Consider the following 11,486-nt stretch of genomic DNA (forward strand, 5'->3'; position numbering starts at 1 on the left):
CATGCTGTCCATTTCCTTGTGATCCTCATTGAGATGGTTCTACTCCTTCATTGGAGTCAAGCTGTGTTTAATTAACCCCTTCATGACCTTGGGATTTTTAGTTTTTCCGTGTTCGTTTTTCACTCCCCTCCTTCCCAGAGCCATAACTTTTTTATTTTTCCATCAATTTGGCCATGTGAGGGCTTATTTTTTGCGGGACGAGTTGTACTTTTGAACGACATCATTGTTTTTACCATGTCGTGTACTAGAAAACAGGAAAAAAATTCCAAGTGCGATGAAATTGCAAAAAAAGTGCAATTCCACACTTGTTTTTTGCTAAAACTGACCTGCCATTATGATTCTTCAGGTCACTACGAGTTCATAGACACCTAAAATGACTAGGTTATTTTTTACCTAAGTGGTGAAAAAAAATTCCAAACTTTGCTAAAAAAAAAAAAAAAAATTGCGCCATTTTCCGATACTCGTAGCGTCTCTATTTTTCATGATCTGGGGTCGGTTGAGGGCTTATATTTTGTGTGCCGAGCTGGCGTTTTTAATGATTCCAATTCGGTGCAGATACGTTTCTTTTGATCTCCCGTTATTGCATTTTAATGCAATGTCGCGGCGACCAAAAAAAACGTAATTCTGGCATTTCGATTTTTTTTCTCGTTACACCGTTTAGCGATCAGGTTAATGCTTTTTTTTATTGATAGATCAGGCGATTCTGAACGCGGCGATACCAAATATGTGTAGGTTAGATTTTTTTTTTAATTGATTTATTTTGATTGGGGCGAAAGGAGGGTGATTTAAACTTTTATATTTTTTTTATTTTTTTCACATTTTTTTAAACTTTTTTTTAACTTTTGCCATGCTTCAATAGCCTCCATGGGAGGCTAGAAGCAGGCACAGCACAATCGCCTCTGCTACATAGCAGTGATCTGCTGTTCGCTGCTATGTAGCAGAAAATCAGGTGTGCTGTGAGCGCCGACCACAGGGTGGCGCTCACAGCTGCCGGGGATCAGTAACCATAGAGGTCTCAAGGACCTCTATGGTTACAATACTGAGGCATTGCCGACCCCCGATCATGTGACAGGGGTCGGCGATGCGGTCTGCGTTTGACAGCGGCATTTAACTAGTTAATAGCGGTGGGTGAATCGCGATTTCACCCGCCACTATTGCGGGCACATCTCAGCTGTTCAAAACAGCTGACATGTCCCGGCTTTGATGCGGGCTCACCGTGGAGCCCTGCATCAAAACAGGGGAGCTGACCTCGGACGTACTATCCCGTCTGAGGTCAGTAAGGGGTTAAACTTATAGGACTTAATTTGGAAAGGCACATACCTGTCTATGTAATACCTCCCAGATCACAGTGCATGTCAGACCAAATGAGAATCATGATGTCAAAGGAACTGGCCAAGAAACTCAGAGACAGAATTGTGGCAAGACACAGATCTGGCTAAGGTTGCAACAGAATTTCTGCAGTACTCAAGGTTCCTAAGAGCACAGTGGCCTCCATAATCTTTAAATGGAAGAAGTTTGGGACCACCAGAAGTCTTCCCATACCTCGCTGTCCAGCCAAACTGAGCAATCGTGGGAGAAGAGCCTTGGTGAGAGAGGAAAAGAAGAACCCCAAGATCACTGTGGCTAAGGTCAAGAGATGCAGTAGGGAGATGGGAGAAAGTTCCACAAAGTCAACTATCAATGCAGCCCTCCACCAGTCAGGCCTTTATGGCAGCGTGGCCCGACGGAAGCCTCTCCTCAGTGCAAGACATAAGAAAGCCCACATAGAGTTTGCTAAAAACACATGAAGGACTCCCAGACTGTGAGAAATAAGATTATCTGGTCTGATGAGATGAAGATAGACCTTTTTGGTGATATTTCTAAGTGGCATGTGTGGAGAAAACCAGGCACTGCTTATCACCTGTCCAATACAATCCCAACAGTGAAACATGGTGGTGGCAGCATCATGCTATGGGGGTGTTTTTCAGCTGCAGGGACAGGATGACTGGTTGTCATTGAAGGAAACATGAATGCGGCCAAGTACAGAGATATCCTGGATGAAAACCTCTTCCAGAGTTCTCTGGACTTCAGACTTGGCCGAAGGTTCACCTTCCAACAAGACAAAGACCCTATGCACACAGCTAAAATAGCAAAGGAATGGCTTCAGAACAACTCTGTGACCATTCTTGACTGGCCCGGCCAGAGCCATGACCTAAACCCAATTGAGCATCTCTGGAGAGACATGAAAATGGCTGTCCACCAACGTTCACCATCCAACCTAACGGAACTGGAGTTGTCTGCAAGGAAGAATGTTACATAGTTACATAGTTATTAAGGTTGCAGGAAGACTTTAAGTCCATCTAGTTCAACCCATAGCCTAACCTAACTTGCCCTAACATGTTGATCCAGAGGAAGGCAAAAAAAACCCGTGTGGCAAAGAGTAAGCTCCACATTGGGGAAAAAAATTCCTTCCCGACCCCACCTACGGCAATAGGTATAGAGGTATAGAGGTAAAATTATGTTCTCCTCATGAGCATCTATGCCTCTTAATACATCCTATTATTTTATTTGCCTTTGTAGCAGCTGCCTGACACTGGCCACTGAATGTGAGTTTGTCATCCACCCATACACCCAGGTCTTTTTCATTGATGGTTTTGCCCAGAGTTTTAGAATTAAGCACATAGTTATACATCTTATTACTTCTACCCAAGTGCATGACCTTACATTTATCCCCATTAAAGCTCATTTGCCATTTATCAGCCCAAGCTTCTAGTTTACATAAATCATCCTGTAATATAAAATTGTCCTCCCCTGTATTGATTACCCTGCAGAGTTTAGTGTCATCTGCAAATATTGAAATTCTACTCTGAACGCCCCCTACAAGGTCATTAATAAATATGTTAAAAAGAAGAGGGCCCAATACTGACCCCTTGTGGTACCCCACTGCTAACCGCGACCCAGTCCGAGTGTGCTCCATTAATAACCACACTTTGTTTCCTATCCCTGAGCCAGCTCTCAACCCACTTACACATATTTTCCCCTATCCCCATTATTCTCATTTTATGTATCAACCTTTTGTGTGGTACCGTATCAAAAGCTTTTGAAAAGTCCATATACACTACATCTACTGGGTTCCCTTGGTCCAGTCCGGAACTTACCTCTGGCAGAGAATGGCAGAGGATCCCCAAATCCAGGTGTGAAAAACTTGTATCATTCCCAAGAAGATGTTATGGATCTGCAACACAGGACTAAGGTAGAAAGGGGAAAACTGACCCTGCACTATGACTAGGCTGAAAACCTACAATGGAGTGGGCGACCCATTCCTTGCTAATAGACCCACCAATGATCCTAGTTTAATCTCAAGAGAAGACCTATAGATAAGGTGTTAGGGGTCGAGTTCCCGCCTCTGCACAGGGGGAGTCTCGAGCCATCTCCGCTGCGGTCTCCCATTCTTCTCCAGCTGCACTGGAGACTGCTCAGCGGAGACATTGGTCCCAGCGTCTGGCTCAGGCTGATACTGTGCAGATGGTAAATGCTGCCTTTCTAGGCTCAGCCATTGTAGCCAGGTAAGCGGTGAGCAGACGTCTCTGGGACAAAGTCCTGCTTTTCCCCTACTGAGCATGCCCAGGGTAAGTCTGTCATTGGAGGTCGGGGGTCACATGCTGTCATGTCGGACACTGTTCATACCAGGGCGTTCGACAAACAGCGGTAATTCCGCTTTTGTCCACTATGTGCTCAGTGGCGTCGGCTAGTTTTTGTCTAGCTGATCCGGGGTTAATTTAGCTGGTGCTCGGATTGGAAGCTGGGCCACGCCCACTGCCTCTTAATAGTTCTTCTGAACATTGGGCGTCGCCGATTATAGCTTCTGTCTAGTGCGTGGTTATCTCGGTCTGGAGTGGTGAGCTAGGAGTTGGAGAATCGTTGCTGGTGGTGTATTTCTTTTTGTCTTATTTACTCCTTCCTATATTTGTATTTATTTTGCCCTGTGCATTTATAGTTTATTCCTGAGTGACTGCGGCGTGGTGTATATTTTTCGTTATCCTTGTCTGTGTTAACTGTGGGTATTGGTGTATTATCTTTTCACTGGGTGGTGGGCGGGGGTTTCAGCCTAGGGTTGAAACAGGAGACAGGGTGAGGGTCGAGGCTTAGACATGCACACCATCAGTGTAAACTCTAGGTAGAGGGTCAGTCAGGATTTCCCTAGTCTGAGGGAAATTGCAGGGGCCCAGGTTATTAGCTCTTGCCCACCTAGTCTTCCCGTGACATTATAATCGGCCTTAAAAAAAAAAAAAAAGGGGGTTTCCTTTTTTTTGTTTTGTCATGGATCCCATGACTTCCATAACCCGCCAGTTGGAGGCGCTGTCCCTACAGGTCACTGAGTTGAGGGGGGCAGTGCAGCAACAAGGACTAGCAGTATCTAAAGTGCAAGCTGGAGCGACAGGCAGAGTTGCTGAGCCTAAGTTTCCTTTGCCTGAAAAATTTGCTGGGGAACGCAGTAAATTTGTTTCTTTTTGTGAAGCTTGCAAACTATATTTCCGTATGCGCCCGATCTCCTCGGGTAATGAGGCTCAGCGTGTGGGCCTGGTGTTGTCATTGTTAAGCGGGGATCCCCAAGCATGGGCGTTTTCTTTGCCATCTGATTCTGCTGCATTTGACTCTGTGGAGAGTTTTTTTTTCCTTTCTTGGAAACATTTACGATGAGCCTGACAGAATGGCTCTAGCAGAATCTAAGTTACGCACTATTCGCCAGGGGGAGCGAGTTGCAGAGGATTACTGTTCTGAATTTCGTTGCTGGGCGATCGATACACAGTGGAATGATCCAGCGCTGCGGAGTCAGTTTATTCATGGGGTTTCTGGAAGAGTTAAAAAAGCCCTTCTGATGTACGAGACTCCTACTTCTCTAGATTCCGCTATGAGTCTGGTTGTCCACATTGATCGCCGTTTGCGTCAGGGGGAGCATGAGACACCGCCTATGGGAGAGGGTTTAGGTTCACGTGAGGTTGCTGCAGGTGAGCCCACGGAGCCTATGCAAATCGCAGGCATGTCACATGTGAAGCGTCGAGCACCTGAGCTCAGGAAGCAGGGAGCCTGTTTTTACTGCAGTAAAACTGGTCATTTTATTAACATCTGTCCTCTGCTGTCTAAGAAAAATTCAACGGCGGAAAACTTCTAAGCTCAGAGGGTGTGGAGGAGGCCAATCTGAGCTTATGTATATCCTCCATGGTAGTTTCTCAATGCATGCTTCCTGCTAAGGTTATTATCGCTGGCAGTGAGCTGCCAATTACTGTTTTTGTGGATAGTGGTTCTGCCACAAATCTCATTGATGAGGAGTTTGCGCGCACAGCAGGTTTTAGGATTGAATAACTGCCTCATCCTATCCGCGTGGTCACCATCAATGCTGCTCCTCTCTCACAGGGGGAGATTACTGAGTTTGTGGCTGAGGTGAAACTCCACATTGGGGTTCTACATTCCGAGCAGGTTACATGTAAGGTGCTCAGGAATCTTCCTGCTCAGGTGGTTTTGGGTTTTCCATGGTTGTCTATGCACAACCCGGTAATTGACTGGAAAACTCACGACATAATTCAGTGGAGCAAGTTCTGCCAGGAGAATTGCCTGGCCACATGTGTGTCTGCTGTGACTTCAAGCGTTAAAGGATTACATTGCTGAAAGTTTGAGCAAAGGGCACATCAGGCCTTCATCCTCGCCTGTGGCAGCAGGGTTCTTCTTCGTGAAGAAGAAAGATGGTGGACTACGGCCGTGTCTGGATTTCAGGGAGTTAAACCAGATTATGGTTCGTGAGCCATACCCTATGCCACTGATACCAGATTTGTTCAACCAGGTGGCAGGTGCTAAGTGGTTTACCAAGCTTGACCTCAGGGGGGCGTACAACCTCATAAGAGTCTGTCAAGGTGATGAGTGGAAGATGGCTTTCAATACCCCTGAGGGTCATTTTGAAAATTTGGTGATGCCATTTGGGTTGACTAACGCACCTGCAGTATTCCAACATTTCATTAATGATGTGTTTTCGCATGTTTTGGGGAAATTCGTTATCGTGTACCTAGATGACATTCTCATATATTCTTGCGACCGTGATACTCATTTAGATCATGTCAGGCAGGTGTTACAGCTTCTCAGAGAGAATAAGCTGTATGCTAAACTTGAGAAATGTGTATTTTCTGTTCAGGAGTTGCCTTTCTTGGGTTATATTGTGTCTGCTTCTGGTTTTAAAATGGACGCCGCTAAGGTGCAAGCGGTGCTGCATTGGGAACGTCCTGATAACCTGAAAGCACTTCAGCGGTTCCTTGGGTTTTCTAACTACTATAGGAAATTTATCAAGGATTTTTCCATCATTGCTAACTGACATGACTAAAAAGGGTACCAATTTCTCCGTTTGGCCTGAGGCTGCTGTACGCGCATTTGAATTTCTTAAGAACAGTTTTGTTTCAGCCCCCATTCTTGTGCAGCCAGACATATCAAAACCTTTTGTTGTGGAAGTCGATGCGTCTGAGGTTGGTGTGGGGGCGGTATTATCACAAGGCTCATCTTTGAGTGATTTGCGTCCTTGCGCCTATTTTTCCAAGAAACTGTCGTCCGCCGAACATAACTGTTGTGATTCGGTTCGTGGGCTCCCCCGGTGGTCTCTTGTGGTACTGGTGTCCTGCAAGCTTTGCCTTCTCAGTTCACCTGTTCCTATCAGGATGTGGGAGTATCCTATTTAACCTTGCTCCTCAGTCATTCTAATGCTGGCCATCAATGTATCCAGAGTGATTCTGTTGCATGTTCCTGCTCCCAGTTTTCTGCTCAGCTAAGTTGGACACTTTAGTCCTTAAGTCTATTTTTGTATGTTTTGTCCAGTTTGCACTTATGTGAATCTCTGCAGCTGGAAGCTCTTGTTGGGCTGAAATTACCACTCCAGTGGCATGAGTTGTCACATGAGTTAAGGTAATTTCAGGATGGTGTTTTGAAGGGTTTTGCAGCTGACCGCGAAGTCCTCTGTTGTATCTTTCTGCTATTTAGTTAGCGGGCCTCTCTGTGCTAAATCTGCTTTCATACTACGTGTGTCTTTTCATCTGCTCTCACCGTTATTATATGTGGGGGGCTGCTATCTCCTGTGGGGACATTCTCTGGAGGCAAGCCAGGACTGTGTTTTCTTCTACCAGGGGTAGTTAGTTCTCCGGCTGGCGCGCGGCATCTAGAGACAACGCAGGAATGCCCCCTGGCTACTTCTAGTGTGGTGTGTAGGTTTAGCATCGCGGTCAGCTCTAGTTTCCATCACCCGAGAGCTTGTCCGTTTATTCTATGCTTCTGATGTTTCCTTGCCATTGGAAACCATAACACATAACTATGATATCGGCAACAGGGAGTTGTTGGCAATCAAGTTGGCCTTTGAGGAATGGCGACACTTCTTGGAGGGGTCGGTTCATCAAGTTACTGTTATTACCGATCATAAGAATCTGCTGTATTTGGAGTCAGCCAAGCGTCTGTCTCCCAGGCAGGCTCGCTGGGCATTGTTTTTCACGCGGTTCAATTTTGTTGTCACTTACAGACCGGGGTCTAAAAAGACTAAGGCGGATGCTCTGTCCAGGTGTTTTCCGGGGGGAGAACCTCGGGAGGATCCAGTACCCATTCTCCAAAAGGGTGTTGTGGTTTCGGCTCTCACTACCGAGGTTGAGGCTGAGATTGCCGAGGCTCAGGAGGAGGTACCATCTGAGCTTCCCATCAACAAATCTTTTGTATCGCTTCATCTCCGCTTAAAGGTTTTGGCGGAGCATCATGATGCTGTCCTGGCTGGCCGCCCAGGGGTTAGAGGTACCTTGGAGTTGGTGTCACATCACGTTTTTTGGTGGCCCAAGATCCGACAGGACGTGTGTTATGACCCCAATGGCAGAGGGCCTCAAAAGTAAATACCAAGTCTGCAAAACACAAAAAACCAGCTCATAGGGCAGTGGTAACTGGGCTGACCGTATATCTAAACCTAGCACCACAAATAGCAGCAGCCGGGGAATGTGCCTACGTTGGTTCTAGACGTCTCGCGCCAGCCGGAGAACTAACTAACCCTAGAAGGGAAAAGATAGACCTTTCTTGCCTCCAGAGAAAAGACCCCAAAAGTAGGATACAAGCCCCCAACAAATAATAACGGTGAGGTAAGGAGAAAAGACAAACGTAAGAATGAACTAGATATTTAGCAAAGAGAGGCCCACTGACTAATAGCAGAATATAGTAAGATGACTTATACGGTCAGCAAAAACCCTATCAAAATTCCCACGCTGGATATTCAAGGACCCCCGAACCGTCTAACGGCCCGGGGGGAGAATACCAGCCCCCTAGAGCTTCCAGCAAAATCAGGAATCACATTTAGTACAAGCTGGACAAAAAATATGAGCAATGCAAATAACCAAAAAACAAAGAAGCAGGACTTAGCTTAATTTTGCAAGATCCAGGACCAGCAGACAGGAGCAAACAGAAAGGAACTGATTACAACGATGCCAGGAACCAGACTGAGAATTCAGGAAGTTTATATAGCAACACCCCTGGACTAACGACCCAGGTGGGTGCCAAAACTGAAGAAAGACAATCCCAGAGTCATATCACTAGTGACCACAAGAGGGAGCCAAAAAAGTCTAATTCACAACAGTACCCCCCCTTTAAGGAGGGGTCACCGAACCCTCACCAAGACCACCAGGGCGATCAGGATGAGCAGCGTGAAAGGCACAAACTAAATCGGCCGCATGCACATCAGAGGCAACCACCCAGGAATTATCCTCCTGACCATAGCCCTTCCACTTGACCAGATACTGAAGCCTCCGCCTGGAGAGACGAGAATCCAAGATCTTCTCCACTACGTACTCCAACTCGCCCTCAACCAACACCGGAGCAGGAGGCTCAACAGAAGGAACCACAGGTACAACGTACCGCCGCAACAAAGACCTATGGAACACGTTGTGAATGGCAAACGACACCGGAAGATCCAAGCGAAAGGACACAGGATTAAGGATTTCCAATATCTTGTAAGGACCGATGAAGCGAGGCTTGAATTTAGGAGAGGAGACCTTCATAGGAACAAATCGAGAAGACAGCCATACCAAATCACCAACACGAAGTCGGGGACCCACACCGCGGCGGCGGTTGGCAAAACGCTGAGCCTTCTCCTGTGACAACTTTAAGTTGCCCACCACATGATTCCAAATCTGCTGCAACCTATCCACCACAGAATCCACCCCAGGACAGTCAGAAGGCTCCACATGTCCCGAGGAAAAACGAGGATGGAAACCAGAGTTGCAAAAAAAAAGGCGAAACCAAAGTAGCGGAACTAGCCCGATTATTAAGGGCAAACTCAGCCAACGGCAAGAAGGTCACCCAATCATCCTGATCTGCAGAAACAAAACACCTCAAATAAGCCTCCAGAGTCTGATTAGTTCGCTCCGTTTGTCCATTAGTCTGAGGATGAAAGGCAGACGAAAACAACAAATCAATGCCCATCTTAGCACAAAAGGATCGCCAGAACCTGGAAACAAACTGGGATCCTCTGTCAGACACAATATTCTCAGGAATGCTGTGTAAACGAACCACATTCTGAAAGAACAAAGGAACCAGATTGGAAGAGGAAGGCAGCTTAGGCAAAGATACCAAATGGACCATCTTGGAAAAGTGATCACATACCACCCAGATGACAGACATGCCCTGAGACACCGGAAGATCTGAAATGAAATCCATGGAAATGTGTGTCCAAGGCCTCTTCGGGACAGGCAAGGGCAAGAGCAACCCGCTGGCACGAGAACAGCAAGGCTTAGCTCGAGCACAAGTCCCACAGGACTGCACACATGACCGCACATCCCGTGACAAGGAAGGCCACCAAAAGGACCTAGCCACCAAATCTCTGGTGCCAAAAATTCCCGGATGCCCTGCCAACACCGAGGAATGAACCTCGGAAATGACTCTGCTGGTCCACTTATCAGGAACAAACAGTCTGCCAGGTGGACAAGAGTCAGGTCTACCAGCCTGAAATCTCTGCAACACACGTCTCAAATCCGGAGAAATGGCTGACAAGATAACTCCCTCTTTAAGAATACCAACTGGTTCTGCGACTCCAGGAGAGTCCGGCACAAAGCTCCTTGAAAGAGCATCAGCCTTCACATTCTTTGAACCTGGTAAATATGAGACCACAAAGTCAAAACGGGAGAAAAACAATGACCAACGGGCCTGTCTAGGATTCAGGCGTTTAGCAGACTCGAGATACATCAGATTTTTGTGATCAGTCAAGACCACCACACGATGCTTAGCACCCTCGAGCCAATGACGCCACTCCTCAAATGCCCACTTCATGGCCAACAACTCCCGATTGCCAACATCATAATTCCGCTCAGCAGGCGAAAACTTCCTAGAGAAAAAAGCACATGGTCTCATTACAGAGCAACCAGGGCCTCTCTGCGACAAAACGGCCCCTGCCCCAATCTCAGAAGCATCCACTTCAACCTGAAAGGGAAGTGAGACATCAGGCTGGCACAAAACAGGCGCCGAAGTAAACCGGCACTTCAACTCCTGGAAAGCCTCCACGGCTGCAGGAGCCCAGTTAGCAACATCAGAACCTTTCTTGGTCATATCCGTCAAAGGTTTAACAACGCTAGAAAAATTAGCGATAAAACGACGGTAGAAGTTAGCAAAACCCAAGAACTTCTGAAGACTCTTAACTGACGTGGGTTGAGTCCAATCATGAATAGCTCGGACCTTGACTGGGTCCATCTCCACCGCAGAAGGGGAAAAAATAAAACCCAAAAAGGGAACCTTCTGTACTCCAAAGAGGCACTTTGAGCCCTTAACAAACAAAGCATTCTCACGCAAAACCTGAAACACCATCCTGACCTGCTCTACATGCGAATCCCAATCATCAGAAAAAAACAGAATATCATCCAGATAAACAATCATAAATTTATCCAGATACTTCCGGAAAATATCATGCATAAAGGACTGAAACACTGAAGGAGCATTAGAGAGCCCAAAAGGCATCACCAAGTACTCAAAATGACCTTCGGGCGTATTAAATGCAGTTTTCCATTCATCTCCTTGCTTAATGCGCACAAGGTTGTACGCACCACGAAGATCTATCTTGGTGAACCACTTGGCACCTTTAATCCGGGCAAACAAGTCCGACAACAGAGGCAAAGGATACTGAAATTTAACAGTGATTTTATTCAGAAGCCGATAGTCAATACAAGGTCTCAAAGATCCGTCCTTCTTGGCCACAAAAAAGAATCCCGCACCAAGAGGGGAAGAGGATGGACGGATATGCCCCTTCTCCAGAGATTCCTTGATATATGAACGCATTGCGGTATGCTCAGGTACAGACAGATTAAATAATCTTCCCTTAGGAAATTTACTACCTGGAATCAAATCTATAGCACAGTCACAGTCCCTATGAGGAGGAAGAGCACTGGACCTGGACTCGCTGAATACATCCTGATAATCAGACAAATACTCAGGAACTTCCGAAGGAGTAGAGGAAGCAATAG

The sequence above is a fragment of the Ranitomeya variabilis genome, chromosome 1 (assembly GCF_051348905.1).
Source record: "Ranitomeya variabilis isolate aRanVar5 chromosome 1, aRanVar5.hap1, whole genome shotgun sequence".
Classification (NCBI taxonomy): domain Eukaryota; kingdom Metazoa; phylum Chordata; class Amphibia; order Anura; family Dendrobatidae; genus Ranitomeya; species Ranitomeya variabilis.